Source organism: Anomaloglossus baeobatrachus, unplaced genomic scaffold (genome assembly GCF_048569485.1).
Source record: "Anomaloglossus baeobatrachus isolate aAnoBae1 unplaced genomic scaffold, aAnoBae1.hap1 Scaffold_133, whole genome shotgun sequence".
NCBI classification, from domain to species: domain Eukaryota; kingdom Metazoa; phylum Chordata; class Amphibia; order Anura; family Aromobatidae; genus Anomaloglossus; species Anomaloglossus baeobatrachus.
In genome coordinates this window covers 409,227-433,400 of record NW_027441903.1, presented here as the reverse complement: position 1 = coordinate 433,400, position 24,174 = coordinate 409,227, and the positions used below count along the sequence as shown (strand labels likewise).

Genomic DNA, 24,174 nt, shown 5'->3' with positions numbered 1-24,174 from the left:
ACAGCGGCCTGAAAACTGGAGTGGTTAAAGAACACACTCTTTGTCCTCTTAGGCGAGGTAAACTGGTGCTTTTCTGCCAGAGAGGGTTGCTCCTCTGATACTGGCGGATTGAGATCCAGTACAGAATTAATGGACGCAATCAAATCACTAACATCTGAGTCACTTTCGGACAGATCAATGGGGCACATGGAATTAGCCTCCGAGCCCCCTGTAAAGGCATCCTCCTCGTCCTGCGAGTCAGCTTCTGAAACAGAGCCGCGGGACGAGGAAGGAGAGGGAGCCCTGCGTCTCCTCTTAGGAGGACGGGGTCTGGGACCAGATGATGAATCCTCTGTGAGCTCCGCTGAGAGAGCCCTAGCAGAAGAGGCACCCTGTGAAGGGGGCTGATGCATGTTCAGCAAAGTCCTGGACAGCTGTCCCATGGAGTCGGCAAAAGACTGGGAGATAGACCTAGATAAGGATTCTACCCAAGCCGGGGGTTCAGCCACAGGAGCCGGAGCAGCCGGAGAGACCACTGGGGGTGCGATTCCAGGCTGAGGCATCGTCAGGTTAGAGCAGGCATCACAATGTGGATAGATGCTCGGATCAGGCAGTAGGAGCTTACATGCAGTGCATACTGAATACAGCTTTGGAGCTTTGCTCCTCGTGTGAGACATGCTGCTGGAGTGGGGGCTCTGCCAGAATGACCCCCAGAGAGTATATACAGAGGTCCACAACCAGAGGTTGTGGCTTACCAGACCGCTGGAGCGGTGTTGTGTGCCCTCCAGATCCCGAAGCCCGGACCCCCAAGCACCTCCGCAGGGATGCTGCAGACCAGTGCTGATCGCAGAGAAAACGCTGAGAAAATGGCGCCGGAGCGAAGAGAGGGGGCGGGACCTACTCTGAGAGCGGGATCTGGAGGGCCAAAGAGACTTACAGGGGAGGAGACATGTACCCAGTGAGGAGTGTCCCTCCCCTGTGCAGAACGGCCGCTGGGCGGAGCCGCGCTGTCCCTCTGCATGAATGACATGCGAGGGCAGTGAAACGAAAGTAGGCCTCCGGCGAAGCCGGAGCCTAAATTTGAGCGGTGCGGCCGGCGCGCAGGCACCATCGGCGCGGTTCTCAGGCGACAGCCAGAGAACCCGCCGGAAATGTCAGAAAACTCACTCAGCACACTCTCCCACAACAATAAAGTAAAGGGACCCCCAATATATAAACGTCTCAGGTACTTAGCTTGCTGAGACGCAGGGTTCCAAGTCCCTGGGGATGAGTGCTCCGGTCCAGCAGGATCCTGAAGGGCTGCGGATGGAGACCGGTCTCCTGCCAAGCATGGAGAACCGTGCTGGCTCCCACTTCAAGCCAGAGCCCAGGAGGGATGGTGAAGGAGCACGGCATGTAAGGCTCCAGCCTTGGAATCAACCTTAACAGCACCACCAACACAGTGGGGTGAGAAGGGACATGCCGGGAGTCCAGGCTTGGACCCGCTTTTCTTCAAACTCTTTCCAAAAATCAAAAATCAGATGAGAATGCATGTGTGGATGTATGCCTCCTGAACACAAAGCGATAAACTGGCTAGATCTGGTTCTCCAGGGGGTGTATAAGCTCAGAGGGAGGAGCTACACTTTTGAGTGTAGTACTTTGTGTGTCCTCCGGAGGCAGAAGCTAAACACCCATTGTCTGGGTCTCCCATAGGAACGATAAAGAAACATTGATTTTATCAAAATGACAGCAAACAGCTCAGTAAGTGACACATCACTGGAATCAAGGTCTCTGTCTCTGCATTATGCTGCTATCAGAACGGGAAGCAAAAACCTGGTGACAGATTCCCTTTAATACACCCTAAAAGTGAATAACAGTCCAACATTACAGAAGCTTGAAGGTCTACTAGCGGTAACCTTTGGAGGCTTCAGCAATAAATATTGTCATTTTTTTCCTTTAAGAAATAAAAAAAAGTCCCTATAGTTATAACATTTTTCCAATATTCCTTAGTTTATTCCTGCTGCACTCTGAATATTCTGTTTTGTTGGGGTTTTTTTTAATCTGCCATATAGTTCCAGATACATGGGCCTTTTTATCTAATGCAAGTTTTGTTGGTCTTTCCAAGGGGGCGGTGCTCACAGGTTTCTTTGGGGGCGTGTACTTAGGCTGCTCTGCATAATTATCTTGCTGACCATGCCCTCTTAGTAAAGATCATGAAAATTGGCACTACATAGAAAAAGCCCATATCTCTGGAAAAGAAAATAGAATAATCAGGGGAGCAGCGGGAATAAAATCAGAGCAAAACCTGAACACTTTTGACCTTGAGATGGATCCTCTTTAAATATTATGGCAGATCCAATAATATTTGACAGGCAATTCTAACACCTCCAAAAAGACAACTGCAACCTCCTCACAGAAAAACATGGTGGGAGTCCCTTTATTCTATTCTAAGTTCATAAACCTGAATTGAAGTAACCCACTGCCATGGCTCTCTATTGGCTTTACCTACGTGGCCAATTTGATGGCTTGAACAACAAACAGGACCTCCAAAAAGTAATATACTGCAACAAAGAAATCCGATGTACAAGCCAAACCTCCCCCCCTCAAAACATAGTGTATGTATATACAGCTGTAGCCCCCCAAATCTTAACTTTGGAGCCAAATTACAACACTAAAATGAGCCACTGATTTCAGCATTTAGATAAATAAATTTAAAAGATTTATCCAACAATAGGTGTAGGAAAAAAAAATAAATTTATACCTCCAAAACCAGCCCCATTCCTCTATAGTCCGTGTTGTGGGACCAGTTTATGGAGTATAATTTTTTTAAATTTTTATTCATCACACACTACTAAAGGGGTTTCCAGTTATTAACTTTAAGGCTATGTGCGCACTTTGCGTTTTTACCTGCGTTTTGAACTGCAGCGTTTTCATGGCAAAAGGCATGCGTTTTGATTTTCCAGCAATTTCTATGGGAAAAAGGGATTTCATGTGCGCACTATACAGTTCAAAACGCTGCGTTTAATTTGCATATTTTTGGGCAAAAACTCAGCGTTTAAAGAAGCAGCATGTCAATTGTTTTTTGCCATTTGGGCAGCGTTTTGCTATCACTGGAGGCAATGGGAAATGTCAAAACGCATTCTACATCAAAATTCCAGCGTTTTACATGCTTTTTAGCTGCAGAAAATATGCTTTTTGGACAAAATAAACGCATGCGGTTTTGACTTTATAATATTGGAATAATATGTCCCTTTACACACAGAGTCCGATAATTAAATTAATGAAATACCATAATTTCATGTTATTTTATGCATATATATTAAAAAAGTTATATATTTAATAAAAAATATTTATTTTGCGTATGATTTTAATCAATATATTTATTATCATTTTTCCCGTTTTTTCAATAGTGTTTGAATGTTTAAACTTTATTTAGTAGTGTCTTTGTATTGAAAACGCATTTGACTTTAAGCAATGAAAAAGCATGTAAATCGCACTAAAAACGCGGTAAAAACGCACGCATACTTATCACGTTTTTTCAAAACCAACTATGGCAAAAACCATTTCTGACAGAGGATGCGTTTAGAACTGCAACTACCTCGACGCAAAGTGCGGACATAGCCTAAAAGTTCCAACATTAAAAAGACGTCATATTTACCTGCATTTTCATCCCATCTAATCCCAGCCTGCAAGAAGGTAATTGTGTAAGAAAAAATGTAGAAAAAAAGTAAACTTCAATTACATGCGACAGCATAAAAAAAAAGAGAATTTTGTTTACTTACCGTAAATTCTTTTTCTTATAGTTCCGACATGGGAGACCCAGCACCCTCCCTGTTGCCTGTTGGCAGTTCTTGTTCCGTGTGTTTTCACCGGCTGTTGTTGTAGACAGAGGTTCCGGTTATTCCGGGTGTTACTCTCTCTACTTATGGGTGGATGTCCTCCTTCAGCTTTTGCACTAAACTGGTTGGATTCTGTCATCCAGGGGGTGTATATGCTCGGAGGGAGGAGCTACACTTTTTATACACCCCCTGGATGACAGAATCCAACCAGTTTAGTGCAAAAGCTGAAGGAGGACATCCACCCATAAGTAGAGATAGAGTAACACCCGGAATAACCGGAACCTCTGTCTACAACAACAGCCGGTGAAAACACACGGAACAAGAACTGCCAACAGGCAACAGGGAGGGTGCTGGGTCTCCCATGTCGGAACTATAAGAAAAAGAATTTACGGTAAGTAAACAAAATTCTCTTTTTCTTTATCGTTCCTTTATGGGAGACCCAGACCATGGGACGTCTCAAAGCAGTCCATGGGTGGGAATAAACAGATAACTGAGAAGTAGGCAAAACCTAACTTCACAAATGGGCGACAGCCGCCTGAAGGATGCGTCTGCCCAAGCTCGCATCTGCCGAAGCATGAGCATGCACTTGGTAGTGCTTTGAAAAGGTATGCAGACTGGACCAAGTGGCAGCCTGACAGACCTGCTGAGCCGTAGCCTGGTGCCTGAAAGCCCAAGAGGCACCGACAGCTCTGGTCGAGTGCGCTTTAATCCCCGGCGGGGGAGGCACCTGAGCACATTGGTAGGCATCGGATATGGCCGACCTAATCCAACGAGCTAGGGTCGGTTTGGAAGCCGAGAGCCCCTTGCGCTGACCTGCGGTCAGGACAAAAAGAGAGGTGCACCGCCTAAGAGCAGCGGTGCGTGACACATAGATCCGGAGCGCCCGCACCAAATCTAAAGTATGTAACGCTTTCTCGAAGCGATGCACAGGGGCCGGACAAAGGGAAGGCAATGAAATGTCCTGGTTAAGGTGGAAAGGAGACACCACCTTAGGGAGAAAATCCGGCGTCGGACGGAGAACCACCTTGTCTTGGTGAAAAACCAAAAAGGGTGACTCCGAAGAGAGCGCAGCCAAATCAGAGACTCTCCTGAGAGAGGTTATGGCCACCAGAAAAACCACTTTCTGGGAAAGTCGAAACAAGGGAACCTCCCTAAGAGGCTCAAAGGGGGGTTTCTGTAAGGCCGTGAGGACCAGATTAAGGTCCCAGGTATCCAAGGGCCTCCGATAAGGAGGAATGATGTGAGATGCGCCCTGCATGAAGGTGCGCACCTGAGCCAGCCGAGCGATACGCCGCTGGAACAACACTGAAAGAGCCGAGACCTGTCCCTTGAGGGAATTGAGAGATAGTCCTAGCTGCAGACCAGACTGCAGAAAGGACAGGATGGTCGGCAAGGAAAAAGGCCAAGGAGCATGGCCGGACGAACGACACCAGGACAGGAAAATTCTCCAAGTCCTGTGGTAAATCCTGGCCGAGGAAGACTTGCGAGCCTGAGTCATAGTAGAGATGACCTCGGAAGGAATGCCTGAAGCCGTCAGGATCCAGGACTCAAGAGCCACGCCGTCAATCTGAGGGCCGCAGAATTCTGGCGGAAAAACGGACCTTGTGAGAGAAGGTCTGGGCGGTCTGGGAGACGCCACGGCAGTTCCACAGACAGACGGAGCAGGTCTGGGTACCAAGCTCGTCTGGGCCAGTCTGGAGCAATGATTATGACCCGACGGCCCTCCATCCTGATCTTGCGCAGTACTCTGGGCAAGAGAGCTAGGGGAGGAAACACGTAGGCTAGACGGAACTGGGACCAATCCTGAACCAGCGCGTCCGCTGCCAAGGCCTGAGGATCGTGGGAGCGAGCCACGTAAACCGGGACCTTGTTGTTGTGCCGGGATGCCATGAGATCGACTTCCGGAGTGCCCCACTTGCGGCAGATTGATCGGAACACCGTCGGATGCAGGGCCCACTCGCCGCTGTCCACGGTTTGACGGCTGAGATAATCTGCCTCCCAGTTTTCTACGCCTGGGATGTGGACTGCGGATATGGTGGACTTGGAGTCCTCCGTCCACTGAAGGATACGTTGGACCTCCAACATTGCCAGGCGGCTGCGAGTCCCGCCCTGGTGATTGATGTAGGCAACCGCTGTCGCGTTGTCTGACTGGACTCGAATGTGCTTGCCCGCCAACAGGTGGTGAAAGGCTTCGAGAGCTAGGAGCACAGCTCTGATTTCCAGCACATTGATCGAGAGGGCTGATTCGGACGGAGTCCAAGTGCCCTGTGCTCGGTGGTGGAGAAAAAGAGAATTTTGTTTACTTACCGTAAATTCTTTTTCTTATAGTTCCGACATGGGAGACCCAGACCATGGGTGTTTAGCTTCTGCCTCCGGAGGACACACAAAGTACTACACTAAAAAGTGTAGCTCCTCCCTCCGAGCATATACACCCCCTGGATGACTAGATCCAACCAGTTTAGTGCAAAAGCTGAAAGAGGACATCCACCCACAAGTAGAGACAGAGTAAAACCCGGAATAACCGGAACCTTTGTCTACAACAACAGCCGGTGAAAACACACGGAACAAGAACTGCCAACAGGCAACAGGGAGGGTGCTGGGTCTCCCATGTCGGAACTATAAGAAAAAGAATTTACGGTAAGTAAACAAAATTCTCTTTTTCTTCATCGTTCCTTATGGGAGACCCAGACCATGGGACGTCTCAAAGCACTCCATGGGTGGGAATAAACAGAAACCTGAGAAGTAGGCAAAACCTAACTTCACAAGTGGGCGACAGCCACCTGAAGGATGCGTCTGCCCAAGCTCGCATCTGCCGAAGCATGAGCATGGACTTGGTAGTGCTTCGAAAAGGTGCGCAGACTAGACCAAGTGGCAGCCTGACAGACCTGCTGAGCCGTAGCCTGGTGCCTGAAAGCCCAAGAGGCACCGACAGCTCTGGTCGAGTGTGCCTTGATCCCCCGGCGGGGGAGGCACCTGACTGAGTACACTGGTAGGCATCGGATATGGCCGACCTAATCCAGCGAGCTAAGGTCGGCTTAGAAGCCGAGAGACCCTTGCGTTGACCTGTGGTCAGCACAAAAAGAGAGGTACACCGCCTAAGAACAGCGGTGCGTGATACATAGATCCGGAGCGCCCGCACCAGATCTAAAGTATGCAATGCTTTCTCAAAGCGATGAACAGGAGCCGGACAAAAGGAAGGCAATGAAATGTCCTGGTTAAGGTGGAAAGGAGAAAACCACCTTAGGGAGAAAGTCCGGAGTCGGACGGAGAACCACCTTATCTTGATGAAAAACCAAAAAAGGTGACTCCGATGAGAGCGCAGCCAAATCAGAGACTCTCCTGAGAGAAGTTATGGCCACCAGAAAGACGACTTTCTGTGAAAGTCGAAATAAAGAAACCTCCCTAAGAGGCTCAAAGGGGGGCTTCTGTAAGGCCGTGAGGACCAGATTAAGGTCCCAGGGATCCAAGGGCCGCCGGTAAGGCGGAATGATGTGAGATGCGCCCTGCATGAAGGTGCGCACCTGAGCCAGTCGGGCGATACGCCGCTGGAACAACATTGACAGAGCCGAGACCTGTCCCTTAAGGGAATTGAGGGATAGTCCAAGCTGCAGACCGGACTGTAGAAGGACAGGATGGTCGGCAAGGAAAAAGGCCAAGGGGCATGGCCGGAAGAACGACACCAGGACAGGAAAATTCTCCAAGTCCTGTGGTAAATTTTTGCCGAGGAAGACTTCCGAGCCTGAGTCATAGTGGAGATGACTTCGGGAGGAATGCCGGAAGCCGTCAGGATCCAGGACTCAAGAGCCACGCCGTCAATCTGAGAGCTGCAGAATTCTGGCGGAAAAACGGACCTTGTGAGAGAAGGTCTGGGCGGTCCGGGAGATGCCACGGCACCTCTACGGACAGACGGAGCAGGTCTGGGTACCAAGCTCGCCTGGGCCAGTCTGGAGCAATGAGTATGACCCGACGGCCCTCCATTCTGATCTTGCGCAGGACTCTGGGCAAGAGAGCTAGAGGGGGAAACACGTAAGACAGACGGAACTGGGACCAATCCTGAACTAGCGCATCCGCTGCAAAGGCCTGAGGATCGTGGGAGCGAGCCACGTAAACCGGGACCTTGTTGTTGTGCCGGGATGCCATTAGATCCACTTCCGGAGTGCCCCACTTGCGGCAGATGGACCGGAACACTGCCGGATGCAGAGCCCACTCGCCGCTGTCCACGGTTTGACGGCTGAGATAATCTGCCTCCCAGTTTTCTACGCCTGGGATGTGGACTGCGGATATGGTGGACTTGGAGTCCTCCGTCCACTGAAGGATGCGTTGAACCTCCAACATTGCCAGGCGGCTGCGAGTCCCGCCCTGGTGGTTGATGTAGGCAACTGCTGTCGCGTTGTCTGACTGGACTCGAATGTGCTTGCCCGCCAACAGGTGGTGAAAGGCTACGAGAGCTAGGAACACAGCTCTGATGTCCAGCACATTGATCGAGAGGGCTGATTCGGACGGAGTCCAAGTGCCCTGTGCTCGGTGGTGGAGAAATACTGCTCCCCAGCCGGATAGACTGGCGTCCGTGGTGAGGATCACCCAGGACGGGGTCAGGAAGGAGCGTCCCTGAGACAGAGAGAGGGGCTGAAGCCACCACTGAAGAGAGCTCCTGGTCTGTGGCGACAGAGCCACCAACCTGTGCAAGGAAGAAGTCCGCTTGTCCCAACAGCGGAGAATGTCCAGCTGCAGAGGACGCAGATGGAACTGGACAAAGGGAACCGCTTCCATTGACGCCACCATCTGACCCAGCACCTGCATGAGGTGCCTGATGGAATGACGGCGGGGCCTCAACAGAGAACGAACCGCCAGATGAAGGAACTGCTGTTTGACTAAGGGCAGCTTCACAAGTGCCAGCAGAGTCTCGAATTGCATCCCTAGGTACGCAAGTTCCTGGGTCGGGGTCAGAGTGGACTTGGGCAGATTGACAAGCCACCCGAATTGAACCAGCGTGGCGAGAGTAAGCGAGACACTCCGCTGACAGTCTGCACTGGATGAAGCCTTGACTAGAAGGTCGTCCAGGTAAGGAATCATTGCCAACCCCTGGAGGTGCAGAACCGCAACCACTGCTGCCATGACCTTGGTGAATGCACGAGGGGCCGTGGCTAACCCGAAGGGGAGAGCCACGAATTGGAAATGTTCCTCTCCGATTACAAAACGTAGCCAACGCTGGTGTGAAACTGCGATTGGCACATGCAGATAGACATCTCTGATGTCGATGGATGCTAAGAAATCTCCTTGGGTCATTTACTGATCGCAGAGACTCCATGCGAAAATGCCGCACCTGAACATGCTTGTTGAGAAGCTTGAGATCCAGGTCGTAAGGCACCGTCCTTTTCGGGGACTAGGAAGAGATTTGAGTAGAAATCTCAGAACCGTTCCCAGTCGGAAACTGGTACAATTACTCCATTGGCCTGCAAGAATGCCACGGCCTGTGAGAAGGCGGCGGCCTTGGAGCAGGGGGGAGTTGACAGAAAAAATCTGTTTGGCGGGCTGGAGAGAATTCTATCCTGTAGCCGTGGGAGATGGTATCCCACACCCACTGATCGGAGACGTGTTGAAACCACACGTCGCCCAAGTGGGAGAGCCTGCCACCGACCAAAGGACGTTGCTGGCGCGGCCAGATAATCAAGAGGAGGCTGCCTTGGTGGCCGCAGCTCCTGCGGACTTCTGAGGACGCGGCTTCATGCGCCAGTTGGTTTACGGTCCTTGTCTGAGTTAGTGGACGAGGCCGAGGGCTTAGAGGACGACCAGTTAGAGGAACGAAACCTCGACTGGTTCCTGCCCTGGACAGGTTTCCTGGGTTTGTGGCATGGAAGTACTCTTCCTGCCAAAAGCTTCCTTAATAATTTCATCCAGTTGTTCGCCGAATAGTCTGGTCCCAGCAAAAGGGAGCTCAGCAAGGAACTTCTTAAGAAGCATCTGCCTTCCACTCTCGAAGCCACAGGGGCCTGCGGATAGCGAGGGAAATAGCCGAGGCCACCGCAGTGCGGTGGCAGTCTCCAGCATGGCAGATATGGCATAGGATGAAAAGACTGAAGCCTGGAAGTTAAGGCAACCATTTCAGGCATAGAGTCCCTGTGAGGGAATGCATCTCCTCCAGAGAAGCAGAGATGGCTTTGAGAGCCCGCACTGCTGCAAAAGATGGGGAGAACGAGGCTCCTGCCGCTCATATATCGATTTCCAGAAGGTCGACCTGGCGGACAGTGGAATCCTTAGAGAGGTGCCATCAGCCACTGACACAACTGTCCGGGCTGAAAGTCTAGACACCGGAGGGTCCACCCTTGGTGAATGAGCCCACTCCTTGACCACCTCTGGTGGAAGGGGAAAACAGTCATCAGAACCACGCTTTGGGAAGCGTCTGTCAGGACAGGCTCTGGGCTTGGTCACAGTGGGCTGAAAAACTTGAGTGGTTAAGGAACACACTCCTTGTTCTCTTAAGGTATACTGATGCCTTTCTGCCAGAGGGGGATGCTCCCCTGATACAGGCGGATTGTGGTCCAGTACAAATATAATGGACGCAAACAAATCATTAGCATCTGCGTCACCTTCGGACAGATCAATGGAGTACATGAAGTAGCGTCCGAGCCCCTAGTAAAGGCATCCTCTTCGTCCTGCGAGTCAGCTCGTGAATCAGAGCCGCGGGACGAGGAAGGAAAGGGGACCCTGCGTCTCCTTTTAGGAGGACTGGGTCTGAGACCAGATGAAGAATCCTCTGTTAGCTTTGCTGAGCGAGCCGTAGCAGCAGAAGCGCCCTGAGAAGGGGGCTGATGCATGCTCAGCAGTGTCCGGGATAGCTGTCCCCTGGAGAGAGGGATTCTACCCAAACCGGGGGTTCAGCCACCGGAGCCGGAGCAGCCGGAGGGATCACTGATGAGCTTCCAGGCTGAGGGACCACTATGTTAGAGCAAGCATCACAATGTGGTTATGTGCTCGGTACAGGCAGTACGAGTCTACATGCAGTGCATATTAAAAACAGCCTTGCAGCCCTGCTTTGATGTGAGACATGCTGCAGAAGTGGGAGCTCTGTCCAGAATGACCCCCAGTAAACAGAGTATATAGGCAGCTCCACAACCGGAGGTTGTGGCTTGCCAGACCGTTTAACATAGAGATATCTCTGTGCCGTCCAGATCCCCCAGCCCAGGCCCCCATTTGTCACAATGTGGTTATGCAGACATTGAGAACGCTGATAAAATGGCGCCGGAGCGAGGAGAGGGGGCGGGGGCCTACTCTGAGTGCGGGATCCGGAGGGCAAATGAGGTATACAGGGGAGGGAATCTTTCCTCAGTGAGGAGTGTCCGTTCCCTGTGCTGAACAGCCGCTGGGCGGAGCCGCACTGTCCCTCTGCATGACTGACATGCAGGGGCAGTGAAATCAAAACTAGGCCTCAGGCGAAGCCGGGGCCTAGATTTAAACATGCGGCCAGCGTGCAGGCACCATCGGCGCGGTTCTCCAGTGAAAACTGGAGAACCGGCCGGAAATGTTAACACAGTCATATAACACACTATCCCCAATATATAAAGTACAAGGGACCCCTGGAAAGACCACTTTCTGTGGTAATAACGTCTCAGTACTTAGCTAGTGAGACGCAGGGCCAGGTCCCTGGGGGGGTGAGCGCTCTGTCCGGCAGGATCCTGAAAGGGCTGCGGATGGAGACCGGTCTCCTGCAAAGCAGTGAGAACCGTGATGGCTCCCACTTCAAGCCAGAGCCTCAGAGGATGGTGAAGGAGCGCGGCATGTGAAGGCTCCAGCCTTGTAAAATCAACCTTAACAGCACCGCCGACCCAGTGGGGTGAGAAGGGACATGCCGGGAGTCCAGATTGGACCCGCTTTTCTTCCAAATCTTTGAAATCAAAAATCAAAATTCAGAGAATGCATGTGTGTGTGTGACCTCCTGAACACAAAGCATTAAACTGGTTGGATCTAGTCATCCAGGGGGTGTATATGCTCGGAGGGAGGAGCTACACTTTTTAGTGTAGTACTTTGTGTGTCCTCCGGAGGCAGAAGCTAAACACCCATGGTCTGGGTCTCCCATAAGGAACGATGAAGAAAGACTGCTCCCCAGCCGGACAGACTGGCATCCGTGGTGAGGATCACCCAGGACGGGGTCAGGAAGGAGCGTCCCTGAGACAGAGAGAGGGGCCGAAGCCACCACTGAAGAGAGCTCCTGGTCTGAGGCGACAGAGCCACTAGCCTGTGCAAGGAAGCGGTCCGCTTGTCCCAACAGAGGAGAATGTCCAGCTGCAGGGGACGCAGATGGAACTGGGCAAAGGGAACCGCCTCCATGGAGGCCACCATTTGACCCAGCACCTGCATCAGGCGCCTGAGGGAATAACGGCGGGGCCTCAGGAGAGAGCGCACCGCCCCCCGAAGGGACTGCTGTTTGACTAAGGGCAGCTTGACAAGTGCCGGCAGAGTCTCGAATTGCATCCCAAGGTACGTGAGTTTCTGGGTCGGGACCAGAGTGGACTTTGGCAGATTGACAAGCCACCCGAATTGGACAAGCGTGGCAAGAGTGAGTGAGACACTCCGCTGACATTCTGCACTCGAGGACGCCTTGACTAGAAGGTCGTCCAGGTAAGGAATCACTGCCAACCCCTGGAGGTGCAGAACCGCAACCACTGTTGCCATGACCTTGGTGAATACTCGAGGTGCCGTGGCTAGCCCGAAGGGGAGAGCCACGAATTGGAAGTGTTCCTCCCCGATTGCAAAACGGAGCCGACGCTGGTGTGAAACTGCAATTGGCACATGCAAATAGGCATCTTTGATGTCGATGGATGCAAGAAAGTCTCCCTGGGTCATTGAAGCAATGAGTGATCGCAGAGATTCCATGCGAAAGTGCCGCACCTGAACATGCTTGTTGAGAAGCTTGAGATCCAGGATGGGCCGGAAGGAACCGTCCTTTTTGGGGACTAGGAAGAGGTTTGAGTAGAAACCTCTGAACCGTTCCGGAGCGGGAACCGGTACAATTACTCCGCTGGCCTGCAAGGAAGCCACGGCCTGAGAGAAGGCGGCGGCCTTGGAGCAGGGGGGAGTGGACAGAAAAAATCTGTTTGGCGGGCTGGAAGAAAATTCTATCCTGTAGCCGTGGGAGATGATATCCCGCACCCACTGGTCGGAGACGTGTTGAAACCACACGTCGCCAAAGTGGGAGAGCCTGCCACCGACTAAGGACGCTGCTGGCGCGGCCCGATAGTCAAGAGGAGGCTGCCTTGGTGGCAGCGGCTCCTCCGTTCTTCTGGGGACGAGGCTTCGAGCGCCAGTTGGGTTTTCGATCCTTAGCCGAGTTAGTGGACGAGGCTGAGGGCTTAGAGGAGGACCAGTTTGAGGAACGAAAGGACCGAAACCTCGACTGGTTCCTGCCCTGGACAGGTTTCCTGGCTTTAGTTTGTGGCAAGGAAGTACTCTTCCCGCCAGTAGCTTCCTTAATGATTTCATCCAGTTGTTCACCGAACAGTCGGGTCCCAGAAAAAGGGAGCCCGGCTAGAAACTTCTTGGAAGCAGCGTCTGCTTTCCACTCACGAAGCCACAAGATCCTGCGGATCGCGAGGGAATTAGCGGAGGCTACCGCTGTGCGGTGAGACGCCTCCAAAATGGCAGACATGGCATAGGACGAAAAAGCCGAGGCTTGGGAAGTTAAGGCCACCATTTCGGGCATAGAGTCCCTGGTAAGGGAGTGCATCTCCGTCAGGGAAGCAGAGATGACCTGAAGGGCCCACACTGCTGCAAAAGACGGGGAGAAAGAGGCCCCTGCCGCTTCATATACAGATTTGGCCAGAAGGTCAACCTGGCGGTCAGTGGAGTCCTTAAGAGAGGTGCCATCCGCCACAGACACAACTGTCCGGGCTGAGATTCTAGACACCGGAGGATCTACCTTTGGTGACTGAGCCCATTCCTTGACCACCTCAGGTGGAAAAGGAAAACGGTTATCAGAAGTACGCTTAGGAAAGCGTTTGTCAGGACGGGCCCTGGGTTTGGTCACAGTGGCCTGAAAACTGGAGTGGTTAAAAAACGTACTCCTTGCTCTCTTAGGTGAGGTAAACTGGTGTTTTTCTACCAGAGAAGCTTGTTCATCAGACACTGGTGGATTAAGGTCCAGTACGGAGTTAATGGACGCAATCAAATCGCTAACATCTGCATCACCTTCGGTATCAATGGGGTACATAGACGTAGCGTCTGAGCCCACAGTAAGGGCATCCTCCTCGCCTTGCAATTCGGCCCGTGAATCAGAGCCGTGGGACGAGGAAGGAGAAGAGTCCCTGCGTCTCCGTTTAGGAGGACGGGGTCTGGGATCAGATGAAACATACTCTGTGAGCTCTGTAGAGCAAGTCGGAGCAGCAGAGGCACCCTGAGAAGGGGGCTGATGCATGCTCAGCAGCGTCCGGGACAACTGTCCCATGGAGTCGGCAAAGGACTGGGAAATAGCTTTAGAAAATGATGCTACCCAAGCCGGGGGTTCCGCCACCGGGGCTGGAGAAGCCGGAGGGACCCCTGGGGAGACTCCAGGCTGAGGCACCACCACATTAGAGCAGGCATCACAGTGTGGGTCTGTGCTCGGTTCGGGCAGTATGAGCTTACATGCAGTGCATATTGAGTACAGCCTTGCAGCCTTGCTCCTGGTGTGAGACATGCTGCTGAGGAGGATGTTCGGTAGTAGAGAATTCACTCCTTCAAAAAGCCACCAGAGAGTGTATAAAAAGTCCACAACCAGAGGTTGTGGCTTACCAGACCGTTTTGTGTGCCCTCCGGATTCCCAGCTTGGACCCCCAGACAGATAATTCACTCCTTCTTCTGCAGAGCTGCAGCAGCCAGCGCCGACCAGTGTAAAAACGCTGAGAAAATGGCGCTGGTGTGAGGAGGGGGGGGCGGGGGTTAATCCAAGAGCGGGAACCGGAGGGCTAAGGAGAAATACAGGGGAGGGAATCATCTCCTCAGAGAGGAGTGTCCTCCCCTGTGCTGAACGGCCGGTGGGCGGCGCCGCACTGCCCCCCTGCATGACTGACATGCAGGGGCAGAGAAACGAAAGTAGGCCGCGGCCGAAGCCAGGGCCTAAATTTATCCATGCGGCCGACGATCAGGCACCCTCGGCGCGGTTCTCAGGAAAAAAACAGAGAACCGGCCGGAAATCACAGTAAAGGGACTTATGAAGCAGAATTGCACAAATAACACACTCTCCCCACAATAAAATGCAGAAGGGACCCCTGAATACCGTCTCAATACTTAGCTTTTGAGACGCAGGGCCAGGTCCCTGGGGGGGGGTGAGCGCTCCGTCCAGCAGGATCCTGAAAGGGCTGCGGATGGAGACCGGTCTCCTGCAGAGCAGTGAGAACCGTGAAGGCTCCCACTTCAAGCCAGAGCCCGTAGGGATGGTGAAGGAGCGCGGCATGGAAGGCTCCAGCCTTAAGGTCAACCTTAACAGCACCGCCGACACAGTTGGGTGAGAAGGGACATGCCGGGAGTCCGGTGGACCCGCTTTTCTTCCAAATCTTTAAATAAAAATCAAAAATCAAAAGAGGATGCATGTGTGTGTGTGTGTGACCTCCTGAACACAAAGCATTAAACTGGTTGGATTCTGTCATCCAGGGGGTGTATATGCTCGGAGGGAGGAGCTACACTTTTTAGTGTAGTACTTTGTGTGTCCTCCGGAGGCATAAGCTATACACCCATGGTCTGGGTCTCCCATAAAGGAACGATAAAGAAAATGCAATTTTATATTAAATTGTACATTAACATGTACCTCTAATGAAAAATTAAACATTTGCAATGGTTTTGTGACCTTGTATAGTACCTGCAAAGACTTTCCCTTCAAAGCTCAGCTTTACGCTAAATGCACACGCTGAAGTTTTTGTTGCATTTTTGATGCTTTTTTTGGTGCAGTTTTGTTGTCATAAACTTCTAACTTTTGACTTCTCAGCAAAGTCTATGAGAATTCAGATTTGCTGTGCGCGTGTTGCAGTTTTTTTGTCTGCAGTTTATTTGTCACGAACTTGTGACAAAAAAATTGCAGCATGTTCTATCTTTTTGCGTTTTTTTTGGCTTGCTTCTACTGAAAAAACGCATCAAAAATCGCATGGTCAAAAAACATCTAAAATGCACTTAGGCCCTGTGCGCACACTGCGTTTTTTGCTGCGGATTTGCTGCGGGTTTTGCTGCAGAAAAGGAGCGGTTTTTGTTCATAAAGTTCATGCAGTCCTTCCCCAGCAAAATCTGAGAAATCCAAAATGCTGTGCGCACATTTCCCCTACAGGTTTTGCTGCAGAATTTCTGCAGCAAAAATAAGCAGCATGTCACTTCTTTTCCATAGGTACCTACGGTTTTCCCCTGTGTTTTGACATTGATAATGGTTAAAAACCGCAGGGAGAAAACCATGGCAAAACCGTAACAAACTGCAGAATGGTAAAACCGCATGCAGATTTTGGGTGCGTTTTTTTTTGCCGCAGGTGCGGAATTCTGCCAGAGGGAGCATGTTTTGCTGAAGAAACACATCTATCCAGTTTGCACAGACCCTAAAAACGCAGCATCATAAGGGCTTGTTCGCACGTACATGCTGAATATTCTGCAGCGATTTGACAGTGCATGTGAGCTTTAAATCGCTGCAGAAACACTGCGTAATGGATGCAGTGTTTCAGCAGAATAAATGCCGATTTCATGCGCTCGGGATGCTGCCGCCACCATAGACAGAGTGGGAGCTACATCCAAAGCGCACAAAATAATTGACATGCTGCTTTTTTGAACGCACGGATTTGGGTCAAAATTCTGACACTCAAATCACTGTGTTCTAAAAAGCAACGTGCGCACGGATTATGCATAATCTTCATAGATTGTGCTGGGAATGCAAGACGCATGCAGTTACGCTGCAGTTCTATATGCAGCGTAAATGCATGAAATTACGCAATGTGCGCACAAGCCCTTACAAGCATATTTTTTACAAATCTGGGGCAAGGTGCAGTTTTGTTGCGGCAACAAAACTGCAGTGTGCGCATGTAGCTTTAGGGTATGTCTGCACGCTGCAGTGTGCGCATGTAGCCTTAGGGTATGTCTGCACACTGCAGTTTTGTCATAACTACAAAGAAGGGAATTTTGTTTACTTACCGTAAATTCCTTTTCTTCTAGCTCCAATTGGGAGACCCAGACAATTGGGGTGTATAGCTTCTGCCTCCGGAGGCCACACAAAGTATTACACTTTAAAAAGTGTAACCCCTCCCCTCTGCCTATACACCCTCCCGTGCATCACGGGCCCATCAGTTTTGGTGCCAAAGCAGGAAGGAGGAAACTTATAAATTGGTCTAAGGTAAATTCAATCCGAAGGATGTTCGGAGAACTAAAACCATGAACCAAAAGAACAATTCAACATGAACAACATGTGTACACAAAAGAACAAAAGCCCGAAGGGAACAGGGGCGGGTGCTGGGTCTCCCAATTGGAGCTAGAAGAAAAGGAATTTATGGTAAGTAAACAAAATTCCCTTCTTCTTTGTCGCTCCATTGGGAGACCCAGACAATTGGGACGTCCAAAAGCAGTCCCTGGGTTGGGTAAAAGAATACCTCGATAAAAAGAGCCGAAAAACGGCCCCTTCTTACAGGTGGGCAATCGCCGCCTGAAGGACTCGCCTACCTAGGCTGGCATCTGCCGAAGCATAGGCATGCACCTGATAGTGTTTTGTGAAAGTGTGCAGACTCGACCAGGTAGCCACCTGACACACCTGCTGAGCCGTAGCCTGGTGCCGCAATGCCCAGGACGCACCTACGGCTCTGGTAGAATGGGCTTTCAGCCCTGAAGGAATCGTAAGTCCAGATGAACGGTAGGCTTCAAGAATCGGTTCCTTGATCCACCGAGCCAAGGTTGACTTGGAAGCCTGCGACCCCTTACGCTGGCCAGCGACCAGGACAAAGAGCGCATCCGAACGGCGCAGGGGCGCCGTGCGAGAAATGTAGAGCCTGAGTGCTCTCACGAGATCCAACAAGTGCAGATCCTTTTCACCTTGGTGAACTGGATGAGGGCAAAAGGAAGGTAAGGAGATATCCTGATTGAGATGAAAAGGGGATACCACCTTAGGGAGAAATTCCGGGACCGGACGCAGAACCACCTTATCCTGGTGAAACACCAGGAAGGGGGCTTTGCATGACAGCGCTGCTAACTCAGACACTCTCCTAAGTGAAGTGACTGCCACTAGGAAGGCCACTTTCTGTGAAAGGCGTGATAGAGAGACATCACGCATCGGCTCGAAAGGTGGCTTCTGGAGAGCCGTGAGCACCCTGTTAAGATCCCAGGGTTCTAGCGGACGCTTGTAAGGTGGGACTATGTGGGCCACGCTCTGCAGGAACGTGCGGACCTGCGGAAGCCTGGCTAGACGCTTTTGAAAGAACACGGAAAGCGCCGATACTTGTCCCTTGAGGGAGCCGAGAGACAAACCCTTGTCCATTCCGGATTGAAGGAAGGAAAGAAACGTGGGCAAGGTAAACGGCCAGGGAGTAAAACCCCGATCAGAGCACCAGGATAAGAAGATCCTCCAAGTCCTGTGGTAGATCTTGGCGGACGTTAGTTTCCTGGCCTGTCTCATAGTGGCAATGACATCTTGAGATAACCCTGAGGACGCTAGGAGCCAGGACTCAATGGCCACACAGTCAGGTTGAGGGCCGCAGAATTCAGATGGAAAAATGGCCCTTGAGACAGCAAGTCTGGCCGGTCTGGCAGTACCCACGGTTGACCCACCGTGAGATGCCACAGATCCGGGTACCACGACCGCCTCGGCCAGTCTGGAGCAATGAGGATGGCGCGGCGGCAGTCGGACCTGATCTTGCGTAACACTCTGGGCAGCAGTGCCAGAGGAGGAAAAACATAAGGCAGTCGAAACTGCGACCAATCCTGAACTAAGGCGTCTGCCGCCAGAGCTCTGTGATCTTGAGACCGTGCCATGAATGCCGGGACCTTGTTGTTGTGCCGAGACGCCATTAGATCGACGTCCGGCGTTCCCCAGCGGCAACAGATCTCTTGAAACACGTCCGGGTGAAGAGACCATTCCCCTGCGTCCATGCCCTGGCGACTGAGAAAGTCTGCTTCCCAGTTTTCTACGCCCGGGATGTGAACCGCGGAGATGGTGGAGTCTGTGGCTTCCGCCCACAGCAGAATCCGCCGAACTTCTTGGAAGGCTTGACGACTGCGTGTGCCGCCCTGGTGGTTGATGTACGCAACCACCGTGGCGTTGTCCGACTGTATTCGGATCTGCCTGCCCTCCAGCCACCGCTGGAACGCCTTTAGGGCTAGATACACTGCCCTTATCTCCAGGACATTGATCTGAAGGGAGGACTCTGTCGGAGTCCAGGTTCCCTGAGCCCTGTGGTGGAGGAAGACCGCTCCCCACCCTGACAGACTCGCGTCCGTCGTGACCACAGCCCAGGATGGGGGCAGGAATGATTTTCCCTTCGACAAAGAAGTGGGAAGAAACCACCACTGAAGAGAGGTTTTGGCTGCCCGTGAAAGGGAGACGCTCCTGTCTAGGGACGTCGACCTCCTGTCCCATTTGCGGAGAATGTCCCATTGAAGTGGACGCAGATGAAACTGCGCAAAGGGCACTGCTTCCATTGCTACCACCATTTTCCCTAGGAAGTGCATGAGTCGCCTCAGGGGGTGTGACTGGGCTCGAAGGAGAGAGTGCACCCCTGTCTGTAGTGAACGCTGTTTGTCCAGCGGTAGCTTCACTATCGCCGAGAGAGTATGAAACTCCATCCCGAGGTAAGTCAGCGTTTGGGTCGGTGTCAATTTTGACTTTTGGAAATTGATGATCCACCCAAACCTCTGGAGAGTCTCCAGGGCAATGGTCAGGCTGTGTTGGCATGCCCCCCGGGAGGGTGCCTTGACTAGAAGATCGTCTAAGTAAGGGATCACCGAGTGGCCCTGAGAGTGCAGGACCGCCACTACTGTTGCCATGACCTTGGTGAAGACCCGTGGGGCTGTCGCCAGTCCGAAAGGCAGTGCTACGAATTGAAGGTGTTCGTCTTTGATGGCAAAACGCAGGAAGCGTTGATGCTCTGGTGCAATCGGCACAAGGAGATAAGCATCCCTGATGTCGATTGAAGCTAGGAAGTCTCCTTGGGACATCGAGGCGATGACAGAGCGGAGAGATTCCATCCGGAACCGTCTGGTTCTGACATGTTTGTTGAGGAGTTTGAGGTCCAGAACGGGACGGAATGATCCGTCCTTTTTTTGGCACCACGAACAAGTTGGAGTAGAAGCCGTGACCATGTTCCTTAGGGGGAACGGGAATCACCACTCTTTCTGCCTTCAGAGTATTCACCGCCTGAATCAGAGCATCGGCTCGCTCGGGGGGCGGAGATGTTCTGAAGAAACGAGTCGGAGGACGAGAACTGAGCTCTATCCTGTAACCGTGAGACAGAATGTCTCTCACCCATCGGTCTTGGACATGTGGCCACCAGGCGTCGCAAAAGCGGGAGAGCCTGCCACCGACCGAGGATGCGGTTTGGGGAGGCCGAAAGTCATGAGGATGCCGCCTTGGGGGCGGTTCCTCCGGCGGTCTTTTTAGGACGTGACTTAGACCGCCATGCAGAAGAGTTCCTCTGGCCCTTCTGTGACCTGTTGGACGTGGAGGAATGGGGTCCGGCTGAGGGCCGAAAGGACCGAAACCTCGGTTGAATCTTTCGCTGCTGAGGTCTGTTTGGTTTAGACTGGGGTAAGGACGAGTCCTTTCTCTTGGATTGTTTAATAATTTCGTCCAATTGCTCGCCAAACAAACGGTCGCCAGAAAATGGCAAACCGGTTAAGAATTTCTTGGAAGCAGAGTCTGCCTTCCATTCGCGTAGCCACATGGCCCTGCGGACTGCCACCGAATTGGCGGATGCTACCGCCGTGCGGCTCGCAGAGTCCAGGACGGCGTTCATGGCGTAGGACGAAAAATTCAACGCCTGAGAAGTCAAAGACCCAACCTGCGGGGTCGAGGTACGTGCGACCGCATTAATCTCAGACAAACAAGCTGAGATAGCTTGGAGTGCCCACACGGCTGCGAATGCCGGAGCAAAAGACGCGCCTATGGCTTCGTAGATGGATTTCATCAGGAGCTCTATTTGCCTGTCAGTGGCATCCTTGAGCGATGAGCCGTCTGCCACTGATACTACTGATCTAGCCGCCAGTCTAGAGACTGGAGGATCCACTTTGGGACACTGAGCCCACCCCTTAACTACGTCAGGGGGGAAGGGGTAACGTGTGTCATTAAGGCGCTTAGTAAAGCGCTTGTCCGGAAATGCTCTGTGCTTCTGGACAGCATCTCTGAAGTTAGAGTGATCGAAAAACGCACTCCTTGAACGTTTGGGAAACCTAAACTGGTGTTTCTCCTGCTGTGAAGCCGACTCCTCTATAGGTGGAGTTGGAGGAGAAAGTTCTAGCACCTGGTTGATGGACGCTATAAGGTCATTTACTATGGCGTCCCCTTCAGGTGTATCAAGATTGAGAGCAACGTCAGGGTCAGAGCCCTGAGCTGCGACCTCCGCTTCATCCTCCAGGGAGTCCTCATGCTGAGACCCTGAGCAGCGTGACGAAGTCGAGGAAGATCTCCAGCGAGCCCGCTTAGCTGGTCTGGTACTGTGGTCCGAGTCGGAGTCTTCACCGTGGGACCTAGGTGTCACCTCAGGAGCACTTTGCTGCGCCGACCGAGATGGGCCTGGGGGCGATGAACGCACAGCGTCCTGGGCCTGTGTTACCGGTCTGGACTGCAAGGCTTCTAATATCTTAGCAGACCATTTATCCATAGACTGAGCCATGGATTGTGAAAGTGACGCAGAGAGTTTGTCAGCCAAAACTGCAAACTCTGTTCCTGTCACCTGGCCAGTGGAAGCCGTCTGTTCTACCTGAGCCGAGGGTCCCACCAGTGCCCGGGGCTCCGGCTGAGTGAGTGCCACAGGGGCCGAGAATTGCACACAATGAGGGTAGGTGGAACCTGCAGGTAACATTGCCGCACAAGAGGTACAGGTTGCAAAATAAGCCTGTGCCTTGGCACCCTTGCTCTTTGCGGACGACATGCTGTTGTCTCCCCTTAGAGTAATCAGTGAGGGTATATAGCCACAGGCAATAATGCGGCCGAACAGAGAAAATGTATACAGTATAACTATATATATATATATATATACACTTCGGCACCCAAGGGGGCCAGCACCTAACGGTGCTGCTTACCGACCGCCCAAAGCGGTTGTGTGACCACCAGATTCCCTGCCTGGGCCTCCCAGAGCTTGCTCTGTATTCCTCCACTGGCAGCAGTGTTATAACAATGGCTGCCAGCGTTTCGAGAGGAGGAGGGAGCCGTGGGCGTGACCTAAAAAGTGCGGGAATCTGATGCCCCACAGTGCTCAGTGAGGGGGGAGGAGGATATCAAAGTATGCTCCAGCCCTCACTCCCGACGTGCAGTCGAGCGTCCCGCCCTTACCCCTGACTGGCAGGCCCGGGGGCGGGAGTTATCGTACTAGGCCGCAGAAGCCGGGGACTAAATTTAATAGCCGCGGCCGGCAAACAGGTGCGGTCGGCGCGGTAGTCCCGGCGCCACAACAAAACACAGCAGCCGCTGCAGCGTTTGTTACACAGGCGCTCCAGCGCCGACCCCAAGGGGACACAGAGTACCTATTTAGATGCAGGGCCTGTCCCTGATGAGCCTCAGTCTCCTGTCCGTCAGATTCCCCCAGGGGCTGCGGAGGGAGCCCGGTTCCAGTGCCTGGTGACCGGTTTGGATCCCACTTCTCCCAGAGCCTCTAAGGGATGGGGAAGGAAAACGGCATGTGGCTCCAGCCTGTGTACCCGCAATGGGTACCTCAACCTGAACAGCACCGCCGACATTAGTGGGGTGAGAAGGGAGCATGCCGGGGGCCCTGTGAGGGGCCCTCTTTTCTTCCATCCGATAAAAATCAGCAGCTGCTGCTGACTAAAATGTGGAGCTTGCGTGAATGTGTGCCTCCTTCAACACAAAGCATAAAACTGATGGGCCCGTGATGCACGGGAGGGTGCATAGGCAGAGGGGAGGGGTTACACTTTTTAAAGTGTAATACTTTGTGTGGACTCCGGAGGCAGAAGCTATACACCCCAATTGTCTGGGTCTCCCAATGGAGCGACAAAGAAAATGCACCTTGTGGCCAAAAAAAGCATGCGCTTTGGTGCGTTTTTGACCATGCGTGTTTTAGCACCAATGGGTGAAAAACACAGGTAAAAACGCAAAAAGAACTGACATGCTGCAATTTTGTGGTCACCACAAAACTGTAGCCAAATAATAAAAAGCAATGTACGCACAGCAAATCTGAAATCTCATAAACTTTAGTGGGGAATGCAGCTTGTGGTGACTAAAAGTTCATCACAAACTGCACCAAAAAACGCGTCAAAAACTGCAGCGTGTGCATGGAGCATTGGATGTTGCACTTTCCCTTCTTCCCAATTCACATCTTAGTAAAGTATGTGATTGTCAAGTTACAATACAACTGCAGCCTAAGGCTATGTGCCCACGGGGAAAGTGTCCTGCGGTTATATCCGCAGGAGCTCCCCGAAAACCGTACCACAACTTTTGTCTGTTTCCATGCTGCGGAATGTCGTGCGGATATGCTGCGGGCATTCTGCATTGAGTATACAGTGCCATGGCTTCGGCACTGCATCCTCTATGAAGAACAAGTGCTGAGTGATCGGGGCGTTCATACTTTCCTCCATCACACAGCACTTCTCTCCGGCCGTGTCACTCTGTCAGCGTCTGCACTGTGCAGGAGAAGGTGGGCGGGCCTGAACTAGCTCTGGCTGTCACATGACCGGAGCTCGTGCAGGCCCCGCCCACCTCCTCCTTCCTGCTCCTAGCTCCACTGCCGTCCTGACTCGCGTGTCTGTTATCAAGGCAGGTAAGTATGGGACCAAGGCAGGTAAGCCTCTATCTCCATAGTGGAGCGCCAGGATTTCCGCAGGTAAATCCACAGGAATAATTGACATGCAGTTATGCGCGGCTGCGGGACATCCGCAGCAAATCCCGCAACCGCACATACCGCAGCGTGGACACAGACACTCCCCATGTCCCGCTTGCTTCTGCGGATTTTTCTGCGGAAAACCTGCGGATTTATCTGGATTTTCCAGATAAATCTGCAGGTTTCAAAATGTACAGACACTCCCCATGTTATCCTATGGGACATGGGGAGTGTCTGTGTCCACGTTGCGGAATGTGCAGTTGCGGAATATACTGCAGATGTCCCGCAGCCGCACATAACTGCATGTCAATTATTCCTGCGGATTTACCTGCGGAAATCTGCCTTGGTCCCATACTTACCTGCCTTGATAGCAGATGCCCGTCACTTTCTTCCGGAGCACAGGAGCG

The 24,174-nt window shown here is 52.2% G+C and overlaps 1 protein-coding gene across 2 annotated transcripts in view; it reads left to right on the top strand.

Moving 5' to 3' along the window:
• LOC142260572 (germinal-center associated nuclear protein-like) overlaps positions 1–24,174 on the top strand; it is a 95,342-nt gene that overhangs the window by 70,147 nt on the left and 1,021 nt on the right. The gene's annotated exons all lie outside the window — the stretch shown is intronic.